Consider the following 13,529-nt stretch of genomic DNA (forward strand, 5'->3'; position numbering starts at 1 on the left):
ACCTACTGACATAGGAATTCTCGGAAAAAAAACGCCCCGCCTAGTTTTCAACTATTTTCTGCATTGCTAATAAGAGCTACTCAAAGAGAAGATTCTCAAAAAGTTATTATTAGCTATGGACAATAGAAATAAAAATGAGACAAGAGTTATGTATAAAATAATATCCAGAAGCTACACTTGGGGGATAACTGTTTTGAATACTTTTTGTCCCAAAATCAAATGCCTCTGAAATGCATAAATAAATCAAATTTTGCTGTGGAAAATAAATAAAGCCCAACATGAACGAAGAGGATTTTGAAAAAAGTGACTGTTAATTTATTGAGATGGTCTAAGAAAAAAGACATTGAAAGACACAAAATTACTTTCCTTTGGGCATTTTCCATGGTAATAATACTTCTTAGATAAAAGGTGCCTTCAGTTCATGAGAGCTGGGGTTCTTCATAGAGATACAACTCACAAGAAATGTCTCTGGAGTTGAGTGGATCAATTCGGTACTAAAGCTGTTTGATCAATACTCCCTTCTGGAATAACAGCCTGGAGGAGAAAGGTGAACTTCGGTTCAGGTGGTTCCGCTGGTGTTTCAGGAGGTCTGGATTTTATCCTTAATTTCTGCAGGAAGAATACAGGCTGTTCATTACCCAGAAGAAGTAACGGGTTGAAAGCTGGGCCCAATTATGACACATAGTAAATCTATTTTATTTTCTCTCCCCTGAAAATTCTAGCTCAAAGTATCATGAAATTGCAGAGAAATCCTTGACATCTGAAGTATTTCCTAGTCTGTGAGTTTAAAAGGACCACGTGAGTGTCACCCAGGCTTCACCCTACCGAGTAGGTGAGTGAACGTGTCCAAACCCTCCTCCCTAAGAGGGGCAGGTTCACTCTGATGCGTGGAAACACTCTGATGGTCAATGGAATAAAACACGTGATTTGCATGGTTTGCTTATAAAAAGACAGGTCATCCCCAAAGTATAAGTCATGAGACTCCTCAGCCATAAAAAATAAAATAAAATAACGCCATTTGCAGCAACATGGATGGACCTGGAGATCGTCATTCTAAGTGAACTAAGCCAGAAAGAGCAAGAAAAAGACCATATGGGATCACTTATATGTGGAATCTAAAAAAAAAAAATGGCACAAATGAACTTATTTTCAAAACAGAAACAGACTCACAGACACAGAAAACAAACTTATAGTTGCTGGGGGGAAAGGGGAGGGGGCGAGATGAACTCCGAGTTCGGGATGTGCAGATGCACACCACTGTACGTGAGCTAGATAAACCACAGGGTTCCGCTGTAGAGCACTGGGAGCTGTATTCAGCATCTTGTCACAGCATAGAATGAAAAGGATACGGAAAGACGTATATACCTGAATCACAGTGCTGTACACCAGAGACTGACACATTTTAAATCAACTATGCTTCAGTTAAAAAAATAAAAAGATAGAAAATGAAGTGTAAGTAAGGAGATCTCATTACTATATTTGCTTCAATAGTTAACAGACCAAAATATACACGTTGATCTCATGATGAGGTCAAAGTCATTTCATTTTAAAATGTGTGCCTGTGTACAATCTGCACACATCTGTGCATTAAAAAGGGACACACACACACACAGTCAGGGCTGGATGTGCGTAACATCTGTTTACATCGCCTTCACATCTCTGCGTTTGAACATTCATTTCTGAAGTGACCCCCGGAGGAGTCCCAGCTTAGCTGCTCCCTGCAGTGCAGGCTGCTCCACCGTCTGAAGGGACAGGTGGGTGATGAGCTAAGGTGACGCGTCCTCCAGCCCACAAGTGTAAGAGCTTTACACGAAATGAAGGAGCTGTTTTTAGTTCGTATTCTGGGACTCGCCGGGAGGGGGCCGTCCAGACCTCCCGTCACCAGAGCCCTGACCGGAGGCAACACAGTGACTGACACAGGTGACGCGGCCTCCAGGAGCCAGGCAGGTAGGGAGCTAAAGACCCTTGCTTCTCTGAGACTCACCTCCTCTGCAGGGAGAAGAAACTCACCGCATGGTCGCAGGTGAGCCCCTTCGCCTGTCAAGGAGGGTGGGCACCTCAGAACACGTCACAAACGTCCACTTACGACGGGGCTGACAGCTCCTCATCTGCTCCTGGTTAAACCTGCTGTCTAAAGTGTCAGGTTCCAGAGTTTTCCACGGTTGGTGTTCAGATGGTCGTTCGGGCATTGGACCCCCCCCCCCGAGAAGCAGCTTGAGTAGAGCGGCGCCCTGTGTCTCCACAGCCTGGTGTCTGGAGCCGCTCGCCTCCTCTTGTACGTCGCGCTCAGCCGTCCTCATGGAAGTGGAGCAGCCAGGATCAGTGAGGAATCAAATGCGAGTAAATTAAACAGCGCAGTCAAAGACACTTCACTTGTGATTTCTGTTTCCTTCAACTGCCGTAGGAGTTTTGCAAGGAAAACTTGCAAAGAACCTGCAAGGCAGTAAAGACGGGGACAAAGCGGGAAGGTGGCCTGCTTACAGACACGGGGCCTCTGCCTCTCCCAGGACAGGGAGGGGGTCGGGGCCCAGGGCACTAGGTCTCCGCACAGCCCGCCGCCCACGGGAGGAAGCGCGGCTGGGGGACAGTCACGTCACTGTCCTGACATCGTGCGCCATGCATGAGGAGTGAGTTCTCTGTCACCAGCTTTACACGGACGTCTGTGAGTCCCGAAGAGTTACACGTGTACTGATACGGTTGCAGGATGATCTTTCATTGTTCAGACACCTCTTGCTTTAAGACATGCACACATTCTAGCTACGTTTACACGCTGTAGAAATCCCTCTCGGATTTTCCTTTGGATCCACCCGTTGGCTGTAGCCACTGCAACCACTCGGGGGCCCAGTACGTGTCTGGTCCGTCTCTCTCTTGAGACCCCAAAGCGACCACTTGTGAAGCTAAGTGTTGAAGTTACTCGGCCACAGGGGAGGAAGATTGCACTCCTGAAACGCAGTAAGTTAATCATCGTGCGGCTGTGTGTTGGACATAAGGACAGCAGATGTCACAAGGGGGTTATGTGACGTCTCCCACCTAAGTTTTAAATGCCTTTAAGAGAGAGGCGCCATTTCCACTTCTGTTTTGCTGATACAATTCCAAAGCAGTCTGGTTTCTAGACAGCATTGGTTAGTACGATCGGGTCACTGGCTGCCCTGTTGATTGGCAGTTTTATACACACACACATAAAAAGAGCCATTTACTTTGCAAAGCCATCCTGAGACATCTCTTTGCTGAGATGTGTGTGGCGGCAGAGTGACTCAGTCCATCAGAACCATCTCAGAGCACGTTTAAGGGAGCCCTGGGCCGGAGCCCTGGCAGCCAGCAGGGCCCTGACGCATTTGGCATTTGCTAACTCCCCACACCCATGGGTCACAAATGAAACCAGAGCCAGCAAACCCTTCATTACTTCTCCATGATCACGGTGTTTAACAAAACCACTTGATAGGAGCTATGGTAACAGCAGACGCTGGTGGTTTTGGATACAGGAGGATGGAGAACAAAATTCACCACGTGTTCTAAATACTAGAGACATTTACATTTGAAAACGGCATGTGCTCTAGCTGCTGCCCCCAGGGAGCTGCTAATGGCAAATGAATTCAGGCCATTCAGAGCATCTTTGATTGACAGAGGAAAGGCTTCTGAGCCATTTTAATGTCCAAAAATGCTGTCTTCCCCCCCATCTCCAAATAAAGTTTAGGGTTTTGTCAGATTTCCCATAACTAACCTTGATATTTGACGTTTAACATCCAGGTCATTCTCAATCACGTTGGGTTACTTGTACTTGGCAGGCAAGCGTTCAGGATGTATGTGAATTTTTCAAGGAGACTGCCAGAAACTTTTCAAAAGTTAGGCTAGACGGGCAAAAAGCAATGTTCAGCTGCATCCTGGTGTTCTCCTTTTTTCTCTTCTGAGTCTTTCTCTGAGTTAAGAAGGCGTCTAATGTGCCTTGTAACCCACACGGTGTCACCTGATCATCATCCATTGTGCACACACGTCATGTCACACTGCAAAAAAGTTTCCAGAAACTGAAGCTATTAGCCCAAACACTAGCGATCATCTTCTAAGACCTAAAACAAAATGCAGCCTGAAAGGTGTTATAGTGACAGAGCACATTTCAGTTGTAAAAAGTTGTGGTGAGATAGACAACAAGGTCCTACTGTACAGCACAGGGAACTATATTCAGTACTTTGCAACAGCCTATAATGGAAAAGAGTATGAAAAGGAGTGTGTGTGTGTGTGTGTGTGTATATATATATATATATATATATATATATATAAATGAATCACTGCGCTGTACACCAGAAACTAACACATTGTAAGACAACCATATTTCAATTTAAAAAACAAAAGGAAAGGAAAAAAAAGTTATGATGAGATGTTCCAAGAGTTACACATTCAAACCTGTGGCAAAAAGCTCCTTTGGTTCATGCACTCACTCAGCCTGCAACAAGTGTTGGCTGCATAGGACAGAGGGGGCCTGAGTGTTGGGTCAGTGAGGAGGGAGCTGCAGTTTCAGCAGACGTTGGCATGTTACCTCCTCTGGCAGGACCAGCACTGCAGCATTTAACACCACTGAACGGTGTTGCTCCCAACCACATAGCAGGTACCAGAGTGGTGCACAGCACCCCATCATCACAGGCACTACCTCCTGAAGGTGTCCCGCTGTGACTGCAGGTGGAGCCATGGGCTTTGCGTGGGCAGCATACCCCTGCTAAAATCAACCCTTGAAACACCCCCTTATCTAGACGGCTTGGTGGGGCTGGCAAGCTGAGCTGCTCATGTAAGTGGGACCCCAGCCCTGTGACCCACGATTAAATCTATGCTGCCTCCTCGTGCACAGTCACGCTGCAGCAGATGGGTCAGGGACTCTGCAAGGGGACCAGCCTACGATTAAGACAAAATGAAGCAATTTGGAGAACAGCATGGTAATTAGTCATATTTCATAACACTCAGCTTTGTTTCCTGACCTCCTGATCTGAAGCAGAGCGATGTCATTGTATAAGTTCTACAGTATCCATAACACATGGTGGGCGGGGCTGGGAGGGTAGGATGAGTCATCCTCGGCCCCACCGATACCATTATCATCAACAACACCGAAGTGCTTCAACACAGATGCAGACGGAAGCCACCAAGCAGCTGGGTTCCGTTCTGGGTAAGGTAACTCGGAAGACATAAAGCAACACTTCAGGGGCCGCAGAAAGTGAGTTACATCCAGGGAGACAGCAGAGCCAAAGGCGGGCCTCAGGATGGAGCTTCCTGCTGGGTGAGCTGGTCAAGGGTGGGCTGCTTCGGGCCGGGCTCACGTGGAGACCTGGGAACCTCCTTGCCAAGTACACCTCAGATGTTCTCCTGGTGGTAACTCTCCACTCACCCCAGGCAGACATGAAAACACTTCTCGCTAAGATTCAAATGTCTCCTCCTTGTTTTAACCTTTCCTTTCTCATCAGTCATTTCAGCTCACATCCCACTGGCAGGTCCCTCTGCTGGGTATGAAGTTTGCCTCGGCTTGGGACCCTCTTAGTGTCCTTGTTCCTAGAACAAAGGATACTTAGGAAGGGGCTCTGTGGAAAAGGGCTCTAGAGAGAACCTTGTGCAGCTTAAGGTCAGGTTGACGGGGGGAGGGTATAGCTCAGTGTGTGCTTAGCATGCATGAGGTCCTGGGTTCAATCCCCAGTCCCTCCATAAAAAGAAAGCAAATAAATAAAGTAAATAAATAAACCTAATTACCTCCCTTCACAAAAAAAATAAAGTTTTTTTTAAATAAAAAATAAAATCAGGTTGATAAAAGTTTCTAGCCTTTCAAGCAGGCTGAGGTCTTCCCCTCAAACAACAGGATACTAGGAAATCACAAGAGGTCAAGAGGAGGGCACTGGGGTCAGGAGCAGGGTGCTCGTGGCAAAAACAGGGCACTGAGCATGACCCCTGCACTCAGCACCAGGAGGCGGCTGGTGGACCACAAAACTCTCTCCTCTCCAGCCCAACCCTGCTCAGCAAGAGTGTGAGAAAAACCCTTTAAACCATTGTAGAGCCAAGCAGTTGCAAACAACATTGCAGATTTCAGATGGTCCTTGATGACAATAGGGTCCTGCTCAGTTACAAACATAACTGGTGAGGACTTGGATGGGGGAAGACGAGGACAGCTCAGTTTATGTTCTCTTCATCCCTTGATCCTCATATTGTGTGTGGGGGGGGTGTGTGTGTGCACGTGTGCACCTCCCCCCCACATGCGCATCCTCTTCTCTCCTTCCTCCCTTTTTCTTTTCACGCTTCTCCCCTCCTGGGACCTAAGGCCCCCACACACCTGTCCCTTCCAGGCAGTAACTCATGTTCGTCTCCAGGATCTGGTCTTACCTCTGGCATAATTTCAGGGCTGCGGTGATGGGAGGCCCTGCGTGTGCTTGTGTGTTGGAGGGGGCAGGGCAGGGAAGGGCGGGGAGAAAAGATTCGGTCTCCTGAGAATTTGGAAGACACTTTCATTCTTAGCTTAGCCCATGTTACTCCAAAATGCTTGAAATCAAACACCTCTTTTTATCGTAAAGATGAATTCCCTTCCAAAGACCTACATCTGTTTTCCATGGAAACACCTTTTTTAAGCAAGACAAAAGGTAATGGCCTTGACCCTATTTCTTGTAAACTAACAGACCTGTGCTTTAATAAGAGAACTGGCCCCTCCCTGGCCTGGGTCACGACAAGACACTGCGCGTGTTTCCCTCCGTCCTTTTTCACATCACTGACTTTGCAGGGCATGTCTCCCTTATGTGCTGGCTCTGCCCAGGGCTCCCCCGGCCTGAATGGGAAAGAGGATGGACGCTGCCCTCTGCCCAGTCCCGCAGTGGACAAAAGACGTAAGCGGGCTGTGTGAGGAGGAGACCGAGGGGCCCCTCCGCCCCAGTAGCTCAGGGCTAATTCAGGGGCCCCCGCCCTTGGCCCAGCTCTGCCCGTGGCTTTCTGCCTTTCCTGGCACCAGGCTCCCACGCTGGCCGGCGCTCCTGGGCGGGAGGCTCCTTCTGCCTGCAGGAGCTTGCGGCGTGAAGCGGCACCCCTCGACGGCCTCTGCCCCGTCACCCTGTCTGTTTTCCTTACGGCGCATGCAGTTACTGCCTGACACTGCACTTTACATGTACGCACTTATATGTTAGATGTCTTCCCACCGGAATGTAAACTGTCCAACAGCCCCACATCCCACGGTCCCGAGTAATCTTCTGCACAGGGTGGCCTCAGGCTCCACGTCTGCTGGGCAAAAGAATGGCTAATTCTGAGTTGCCAAAGGGGGATTTCAAGGTCACCATAAAGTGTTTTACTTTTTGCCAAAACAGTTTGCATTTCTCTCCTAGGATTTCTTGTCTGCTTGCCAGTGCTGCCTACCTCCTCCCCGTGAGCGCCCCAGCCTGAGAGCGACGGCTCCCCCAGCGCCTCTGTCTTCTGTGGGTGTGCCGTCGATTTTTTTTCCCTTCTGATGATGGGTCATGGCCCCCTGAGTTTTTCCAAACCTGGTAACTTTTACATTCTATGCTGTCTATGATGTAAAGGGTTCAGAGTCTGTAAACTTCTGTCAGATTTAAGTGAAATTTTTATGCCATTATATTCTGATCCTGTGGAATCTGTTTTAGGCAATCCATAGACTGAAAAAGTGGCCATCCTCAGAAGTACGCGTCTTCATTAAAACACAACAATGAAAAATTTCCTTCATTTTTTAAAAGTCGTTTTCCTATATGTTTTCAAAAGTAAACCTTCCGAAAGTATTGGATTTTGTTTCTGTTCATGACCATCGCCGGCCCCAAGGATGTCCTGCTTGTCAGCCCTCGGCACCAGCTGGTCTCCACGGCGAAGTCTGTTCCCACCTCGGGCGCAGTCTGCCCGAGGGCTTTCCCTGTCTGTGTCCCAGGGAAGCTGGACGTGCAGTGTCACTAGCTCCCGGGAGCCAGGTGCAGCGCTCATCCTAGGACGGAGGGGGTTGGAGGGGAGACCCCAGCTTCTCTCCCTGGGGACCCGCCTGGAGCCTGGATCCCCAGGACTCCCAGTGATGCGCCCGCGAACCTCTGCTGGTTAACATCCCCTTCTTCCAACCTTCCACGCTTCCTGCCTGGTTCATCCTGGGACCACCTCCCAGACTCTTGCCTCTCATCCGGCTTCTGGAGGACCAGCCTAAGATGACAGTCAGCGGTGCCTGGGTCTTTTTTTATAATCCTCCCCAGCCCCTCGTGTCTGTGTCTAAATCATTCACATCCTTTCAGGACTGACTAAGGTTCTAATTTTGCCGTTGCCCCAGAGTCTGCTTATGAGAATCCTGACAATCTCAACCGTACTTGTCAAATCCTCTGAACACTTTATCGGTAAATCTCTGTCGGCACCAAGCATTTCTCTTCAAAATTCATCTTTGCGTCTCCTCTCCGTACTCAACAGAAAGTGAAATAAAATCAAAGCCACAGCTACTTCTCCTCTGTGTAACCTATGGCCTCCTCAAGACCGCTTTGCACTGAGCGGCTGGACCATCCTTCAGAGGAGCTGGATTTCTGGAAACACTGCAAACACAGCTCACTGACTCTTCACTTTGTATTGTGTTTTATTTTTCTAACTGGTTTTGAGGTAGTCATGGCATCTGAGATTCCTGCCCTTGAGGAAATCTTAGTGGACCACGTAATTGACACGTAACGTGTTTCTATGTGTTGACAGAATAATTTTTAATGGAAAACTGTCTGTGTGTAATTGTTACATGTCAGATTTGTAGCCATATTCCCTCCCCTGAACGTCAGGTCATATACTAGCTTCATTCTGGTTTTAAAATAATCACAGCAATTTTTAGATAATTATTTTCTCAAAATTTGGCAAGAAAAACAAAGGTAAGAAGGAGTAGTTCTACATCTGAATCCACTGATGTGCCAGGCACGATGTTCACGGTAGAAGAACTTCCGTTTTTTGAATTTACAGCAAAGTGACTTCTGTCTCCACCCCTGGAGTTTCCAGAATCCAGTGGCAATCGTGAATCCAGTTAGGCGGACGTGAGACAATAAACGTCTTATTGTGCTTCTGATTTACATCTCTCTGATGGTTAGTGGTGTCGAGCATCTTTTCATGTGCCTGTTGGCCATTTGTGTTTCCTCTTTGGAAAAATGTCTATTCACTTCTTCTGCCCATTTTTAAATCAGGTTGTTTGTTTTTCTGTTTTGATGTTGAGTTGTATTAGCTGTTCATATATGTTGGATATTAACCCCCTAATGGTCATATAATTTGGAAATTTTTTCACCCGTTCAGTATATTGTCATTTCTTTTTGTCAGTGGTCTCCTTTGCTGTGCAAAAGCTTTTAAGTTTAGTTAGGACCCATTTGTCTATTTTTGCTTTTATTTCCTTTTTTTAAAAGATGGAATCAAAAAATATTGCTGTGATTTATGTTCAAGAATGTTCTGCCTATGTTTTCTGTTAGGAGTTTTATAGTATCTGATCTTACATTTAGGTCTTTAATGCATTTTGATTTTACTTTAGTATATGGTGTTCTAGTCTGTCTTTTACAGGCAGCTGTCCAGTTTTCCCAGAACCACTTACTGAAGAGACTGTCTTTTCTCCATTGCGTGTTGTTGCCTCTTTCATCATAGGTTAGTTGGCCTTAAGTGGGTGGGTTTATTTATGGACCTCTATCCTGTTCCGTTGGCCTATGTGTCTGTTTTTGTGCCAGTGACATGCCATTTTGATCAATGTAGCTTTGCAGTCTAGTCTGGGTCGAGGGTCTCCTTTCGAATGCGTCTCTTCTAAAGAGCAGCACCAAACTTCAGGAGCACAGCACTCAAAGGACAGTTTGCGTATGTGTCGGAGAGCTGTGCATTGGGGGCACTTGCTGCATTAAGCAAGGTTTCCATTCCACCATCTTCTTAGACTCTTGCAATCAAGGGGTGTCAAGGGCTACTGCTGGCTAAGTCTCAGGATTGTGAGAGAAAGGACTATGAGGGAGGTGATGAGAATGAAGAAGAGAAGAGGGAGAGACAGAGACCGGGCCTGGGGCAAGAGAGTGAGGAGAGATGCTGGGCGCATCTGGAGGACTAGAAAAGGGAAAGTTCTGCACCAGGAACAAACGCGTGACAGGGACTGGGGTCAGGTTGACTCACGTAATAGAAACTCATAACGTGAGGCTTGAACACAAGAAATTTTTAATAAAAACTGTCTGTATGTATCTAAGGTGTACACATGATGCTATGATACACATGTTTATTGTAAAATGATTATTGCATCAAATTAGTTGACATTCCTACCTCCTTGCATCATTGCTTTTTCTGTGTGGGCTAAGAGCACCCGAGGGCTAATCTCAGCTGAGTTCAGGTGTGCAGCATGGCGTCACTGACCACAGTCGCCAGGCTGTGGGTTAGGCCTCCCGACTCACTCATCTTGCATAACTAAACCTGCATGCCCTTTGGCCGACATCTCCCCGCTTCTGCCCCCTCAGCCCCCTGGAAACGGTCGTTCTACTGTCTGGTTCTATGAATTGAACATTTTTAGATTCCACCTACAAGTGAGGCCATGCAGTGTTTTCTTTTCTGGGTCTGGCTAATCCCACTTCTGGGTCTATATCCAAAGGAAATTAAATCAGGATCTCAAAGAGACATCTGCACCCCTGTGTCCATTGCAGCATTATCCACAGTAGCCAGGATGTGGAAACAGCCTACATGCCCATCCACGGAGGACTGGACAAAGACACCGTGTATATGTAGGTTTGGTTGCTGACAGTTCACAGCATCCTTGCCCTGGGCTGGGCCCACCAGAGGTTCCAGGAGGCATTCTGGTGGTCAGATCCCAGTTTCAGGGGCACACTGGAAGTGAGTGGTAGGAGACGCCAAGGGCATACGTCCCCTCTTGTGAAGGGCGTTCCCCCAACCCTGCCACACAGCACTTATACTCATGTGACTCACCAGACCTTCGTCACATGGTCACATGTAGCTGCACGAGAGCTGAGAAATCCCCTGAGTCGAGTGGTCTGACTTCAGCTAACCGGGGGCTCGCTGAAGGAAGCAGTGTTAGGACGCGAGTTAGGGGTGAAACTTAAGTTAACCGTCATTCTTTTGAACAAAATTTGAAGAATACTGCCTGATGTGATCTATTAAGATGACTACAGTTGTTGGCTTGAGTCTGTATAAATAAAAAAAAAATAAGCCTAGGCTTAATGGAACAAACCACCAATAAATACCCTCCCGTCTGCGACCCGGAGCACTCGGAGAGTGAGGTCCTCATCACCCGTTAACACAGTCAGGACGGAGTATACCTCCACACGTTTCCTTCCAGCTTCGCTTGGAGAAAAGTCTGTCCCAGAAACACTTGAACATTAGAGCAAATTGCAGACTATAATTTATAGAACACTGCATACCATTTAGCCAGCAGATCATAGCTGTTCCTTTATAAATGTCACAGGAAGCTTCCATTATAAACTGCAAACGTGTAGGAAGAAAATCTTGAAACATAAATTATGAGGATCCTTAAAATACATAATACTTTACAGGAAGTAATGCTTTTCCAGGCTGTCGTGATCCTTCATGTAAATACGGACCTAACGTCTTTTTAAAGGGCTGTTCCGTCTTCCCAGCTGCCTGAGGCACTGCTGAAGAAAATGAATGTTTTAAAATTATGTTGACGAAACTGAAAGCGACTTTGAGTCCAGGAGTCTTTGGGGAGCGATCTGGGGCTGCTCTGAGCGGGACCGGCCGTTTGCGCGAGTGGATTTGCTCAGGTTCGCCCCACCGCCCCCGGCATGTGGACACTCGCGTTGACACCTGGAGTGGGTCCTCAGATGTCCAGGAAAGCCCGGCAGCCTGGGGACAGCTGTGGACCGACTGTTAATGCCCCTCACCCCCCAGCCCCAGTCCTCAGCGCCTTCAGCGGAAGGCCAGCGTCCTCGGCACCACGCTGGATCTGCTGCCTGGAGCCGGTCGGCAGTGTTGCTAAATCCTAGCATTTTAACCTGTTTTCTTCAAGGGAGCCGGGCTCTCTGGGCAGTTATCACCTCCAGCAACCAGTCTTTGCTCTGTGTGTTCACTCCCATGCTGAGGAGATGACTGACCACAAACCTCCCCCGAAGCACAGATGGAAAGCCCTTCCCTTCCCCCGCTGAGAGCCCGCACGGGGGCTGCGCACGAGTGATGTCCTCCTGAGTGTCCCGTCCGGGAATCGGAATAAGCGAGAGGAGAGGACTCTTACTGCCATGACCCTGAAATTCGATGGATGCCTCCAGGGGTCCAGGTGGGTTTTAATAAGCAGTGTGTTCGCTCTGCCTTCCCAGTAACTCTAAATACACGGACGGTGTCAGGCTCGGTCTGGGCTGTGAATTACCTAAAAACAGCCCCCTCTACCCCGTGTTCTGTGCAATCCCCTGGCTGGGACCAGGAAGGCAGGAACCAGGGCACTGCAGTCGGTGCGAAAATACGTTTTCCCCTCTCATCAAAAGCTTTCTTGGAGCCTCTTCTCAAGCTCAAACAATGGAAGCGAATGTGCCACGGAGAGAGGGCTGTGTGGGGAGGGGTCCCGCTTCTGCCCGGCCAGCGTCAGCACAGACGCCACTGCCCGCAGCCGCCGCGCCCCGGCACCTCCAGCTTAAAGACCAAGGGGAGGTGATTTTGGACAAACTTCCTCTTTTCCCTGAGATCTTGGATTCTGCACTCGCTTTCTGTTCTCAATTAAAATAGCAAACTGTCAAACTGTGGTCAAACTTCCCGGGGGGTGGGGCGGAGGGCTCCTAAGAGCCTTTATTTACCACCATTTCCCTGAGAATGAAGATCTCCGGGCATTTCCCAGTTGTAAGGGGCTTTGGGGAGAGGCGCGGCTACCAGCGCCTCTCCCTGCGTCTCAGTCTGTCTCCCATCAGTCTCTCCATCACGAAGCCTCCACCCGCCCCCACCCTTGCCTCCTGACAGGGGCTGAGCTCGTGCCCACCCTTCTCCTTGGGGTCAGCACTCGGGGGCCCTGTGGCTGCCCTCCCCCTTCTGACTCCCTCCACGCCCCTCCTCACTCCTTCTTCTGCGTTCCAGACTGGGTCCCCCTTCTTTCCAACTCACCAAAGTACACTCTGCAGCTTCATTTCACATAACCCGGGAAAGCGCTGTTAATTGGAGTTTGACGGAACTTTGTGCCTTTAACATGGCACTTGTCTGTCATTTATTAAGAACGCTTCCTAGGACGCAGATACTAAATCTGCAAAGAAAACGAAAGCAAAATATCACCAAGGGGAGTAAGTGAAACAAAAAAAAAGGTGCAAATGAAACTTAGTTGCTTTGGATCCTAAATCTAAAGGCCGAGCTGCGCTGGCAGCCCTGGCGGAGGTGCTGGGGCGCTGACTTCTGAAGCCTGATGGCTAAACATGGCAATAAAACGACAGTTAGGTTTTTAATAAATCTCGGCTCCTTCCCAAACGCTCCACCCTGCAGGACGAGTAAATTAAAGAGGCCTGGGTGCTTCAGGAGCCCAAGAAACGAGTGACAGAGTCAGGCTTTTGGGCAGAGAGGGGGCTGCTGGCCACGCGGCCGCGCCCCATGCCGGGAGGGGCCAGGGCGCTGCGTGC

The 13,529-nt window shown here is 48.4% G+C and overlaps 1 long non-coding RNA gene across 1 annotated transcript; it reads right to left on the bottom strand.

Annotated features, from left to right (window-relative positions):
• Positions 1–292: 292 nt before the first annotated feature.
• On the bottom strand, positions 293–13,098 carry LOC140690086 (uncharacterized). The gene is made up of 2 exons (XR_012065266.1): positions 13,027–13,098; positions 293–609 (listed from the first exon to the last, which is right to left on the bottom strand). It is a non-coding gene; the product is annotated as an uncharacterized lncRNA (long non-coding RNA).
• Positions 13,099–13,529: the final 431 nt, after the last annotated feature.

This window comes from Vicugna pacos, chromosome 3 (assembly GCF_048564905.1).
Source record: "Vicugna pacos chromosome 3, VicPac4, whole genome shotgun sequence".
Taxonomy (NCBI): Eukaryota; Metazoa; Chordata; class Mammalia; order Artiodactyla; family Camelidae; genus Vicugna; species Vicugna pacos.